The sequence below is a fragment of the Odontomachus brunneus genome, unplaced genomic scaffold, assembly GCF_010583005.1.
Source record: "Odontomachus brunneus isolate Ranch 3 - 2012 unplaced genomic scaffold, Obru_v1 Obru_scaffold_079, whole genome shotgun sequence".
Lineage (NCBI taxonomy): Eukaryota > Metazoa > Arthropoda > Insecta > Hymenoptera > Formicidae > Odontomachus > Odontomachus brunneus.
Window position 1 is genome coordinate 1,006,181 of NW_022639529.1, and position 4,193 is coordinate 1,010,373.

Genomic DNA, 4,193 nt, shown 5'->3' on the forward strand with positions numbered 1-4,193 from the left:
CGCGCGCCGCGCTACGGATACTCCGGTTCAAGTATTAATGAAATCGATACCGATGCTGGGATAATGATCGGCTAACGATTTCAACGGTGGCGTCTAAAAAATGTGTATGTGTATGTGTGCGCGCCGCTGCCGTCGCTTTCATTATAAAAGCTGGATAGAAGCGCGGAATACGTTAATCGCTTAACAACGAAGCGATTGAATATAAGCATCATGTGCCGACAAAGAGATATTATAAGTTATATGTACTTAACAAATACTTATCTATGATATCGAAGAATATCGCTCGAGTGAGTGAGATGATTTAGCTGCAGTTACGGACAGAGAATGTAGCGGTAGAAAGCGAAAAGCGAAGCGAGATAGGCGTGCGTGGCAATTGCCAGTAAAGTTTTGTAGTGCCTATTACGAGACGTAGCATTTACGAATTGAAGAAGATGAGATGCGAGATCTCGGTGATATCCATATTGTCAGGAACATTATGACGGAACATTGTTGAATCAGAAAAGAAGAATACTCTTATTTAGAAAATATCTTTATTTTTGATATGTTAATCTTCAATTGAGATTACAAAATAGCATTAAGCGAATGTAAGTTACTCTCAAGAATATATTTTATATGATTCAATTGTGCTTTCTATTAATGAGTTATATTTTTTAATAATATGAACATAAATTTTTTCGTTGAATCATATATAATATATTTTTGCAAGTAACTTATCTTTGTTTAACGCCATGTAATCTCATTTGAAGATTAATATGTCAAAAATAAATATATTTTCCGAACAAGAATGTTTTTTTTTATCTGTTTGAGAACAATTTATAGAGTCTGTGTTATTGATAAAATTTTGAATAAACACGAAAATGATAAGGAGAAGAAAGGTACGCATTTTGTAATAACAAGTCACAATCGAGAATTTTGAAACTGCATTTGTAGTTCGCTCATTTTACAACGAGAATTTTGATAATCAGCGCGCATATATACACACACATATAAAAGAAACCAAGTTACTTTCTCGAAACCTTTCTATCAATTTTTACAAGTTGTATAACTTATTGCAACTTCATTAAAAACCGAACAATTCATTTACATGGTTTCAGCAATCTTTTTTTTAGTTAAAAGACGAATAAAATGCAATGTCTAATATAAACTTTATCGGCGACTATTATACAATAAATCTTTTTTAAGGTTATGTTAATATTTTTATAATATTATATACCGCTTTTTAAACATAAATAACAGCTCTTAAAACTGTAAAATTACGGTAAAATATTTAAATTTTAAATAAGTGTTAAGAACTATTAAATGTCAATGTTACGAATAAATTAATTCTTAATGAATTATCAAAGGATTTTTGCTACACTAACAAGGCCAATGTACTTTCATAATAATACAGATTTACCCGGTTTAGTTTTTTAGTGTACACATAAGAGAAGAAATCCGCCGGTTTTGTCCTATTTAATACAAAAGTAATGACAAATGCAAGATGTTGCATGATTTTAGGTGGTCGTTATTATTAATATTATATATATATATATATATATATATATATATATATATATATAATATTAAAAACGTAAACATTTATACAGTGTTCCAGATTCTTCTCCGCATATTTTGTGAAAACGTAAAACGAATTGAGGTGAACACAAAAGTTCTGTACTGTTTTACGATATTCGCAATAATAGTCGAGATATTAATTAAAGAAAATTGGTGAATGATCACACGCGATATGGTAGATAAACTGCAGTGGCGCCGTCTGCCATTGTATATTTATACATTAAGTCAAACTGAACAAAAAAGTTCTTTACTATTTTGCAAATTATCACATAGGTTTTTAGATATTAATTAAAGAAAATTGTTACATGATTGTGTATTATAATGCACAAATTTTCTTTAATTAATATCTAAAAATCTATGTGGTAATTTGCAAAATGGTAGAGGACTTTTTTGTTCAGTTTGATCTAATGTATAAGTATACAACGGCAGACGGCGCCACTGCAGCTCATCTACCATATCGCGTGATCATTCACCAATCTTTTTTAATTAATATCTTTAGATTTATTGCGAATATAGCAAAATGGTATGGGACTTTTATGTTCACCTCAATCCATTTTACGTTCCCACAAAATATGCGGAGGAGAGTCTGGAACACCCTGTATATATTTATATATTATTTTCTTAACTTTTTGATCATTCCCATTTTTATTATAGTTTAAATTAGGTTAGGTTAAGTTTTTATAATAGCTTTTATAATAGAATAATAATAAGTTTAATAAATAAAATAATAAGTTTTAATAGTTTTATAATAGTTTTTATAATAGAAGGTATATACATCGCTCATATAATTAAAATGTGCTGTCTTTTAAGATGTCTTTTAGACTTTTATGCTATATTAGAATTAACGTATTTCTAAGAACAATTTTGCTCAATAAACTTTTTCTATTTTAACAATAAAACTATTTCTACTCTAATTACGAATAATTTGCAAATGCCAACTAAATTTTATCGCTGTGTTAATAAATATATAACAGTAACAATGGTTTTGCTATAACAACAAACCTATTTTCTTTCATGTACAAAGAAGCAGAAGTGTTGGAAGTTAATATCACGTAAGTGCGAAATTCTCCACGTAAGCATTTAACAAATTTCTATTTCCATATCAATTTATTATCTAAACATTATATCTATTTTCCTTTCCTTTCGTTTCCTTTTTATATGTTTGCTTGTACATATATTAACATATTCAAAAGAAACAATTATTCTCAAATAACATCGAGAACTGTTTTATTGCGATCTTGTTTTGTTTTCCTTTTTACATCTCACTTTTCATATTCGCTGATCTATATCGGTCATAAAAATCTGCCGGTTTGCTGGAGCTTAACAATGTGTACGAGCTATCAGCGGTGATTTAACGACACTGGTGTTTGTCGTTTGCTTTCCATCATGTTGAAAGGCACACCAAACCGATTTGCGAATGATGCATGTGGTCGCAAATGCCGAATTAGACCTGGAAATGAGGTCGTTGCCAATGCAACTGACGTTCTCGTTATATGTGACGCCAACCGGTGGCATTACATCGCGCGTAATCGGATTTACAATACTTTGTATAATATGCGGATTAGTCCAAACATTTGCAGTTGTACAGAAGCGGCTCCCGTCTGTGCTCTGTAAACGCCGCAAATTACGCGATATCCCGTTATTATACATGGAACTTTGCTTTAGAAAAGTTTTCCTCTCTCGTATTTATCCTATCAATCATGCAATGTCATGCTTATTAAAATATTATTAAAATGAAAGAGTAAAATAAAAAACTGATTGTGTGTAGACGGATATAGACGGAAACTTGTTTGAAATTATTAATTTCAAATGTATTTATTTATTTATTTATTTCTCTTATAATATTAACTATTCAACTAAGTCATTTATATTAATTTATGTATACAATCACGCGTTATAAACAAATTATCTCAGCCTATATAATAATAACGTCCCCATTATTATAATCTAACAGCTGTCTAAATCAATGTTATAAGTTAAAATTAAAAGATTATAAAAGATTATAAAAAAGTGTTTTAATTTAAATATTTTAATTTAAATATATAATTCATGTAAAATTTTTGTGAAAAAGTAAATTATTATAATTTTTAAAGTAAATTATTATAATCATAGGACATCGTTATAAGCACAATAAATTGTAATTAGATGATAATTATATCCAGATATTGTATATAATTATTATTCAAATAAAATTATTTATAAGGATTTATTGAATTTTTAAAATAAATTTTGAAAAATTAAAAAAGTTTTTAATTAATTTAAAAGTTTTTAAATTATTTTAAGTTTTTAAATCTTTCCGTAAATTTAAAATCTTTCCGTATTTTTTATGTATTAATAAACCTTTATATTTCATTTTGCTATTATACAATTAGGTTATTATATATCATATATATACGTAGTAAAGTCCAAAAGTTCTCGACCTGATCTATTTCGCGCATGCGCAGAGAAATAGGCGGCTATGTAAAGCTTAACATTCTAGAAATATTAGTACTTTCAGTTGCGTTCTTATACGCTCGTTCTCGCACGTCAGATAATGTGGCGTAACATAACTTGTACGCACTATATCGAATTTTGAGTATCGTGCGATGATAAAATTCTTGACAAAAGAAGGTCGTACACCGTTGGAAATTCACAAACGT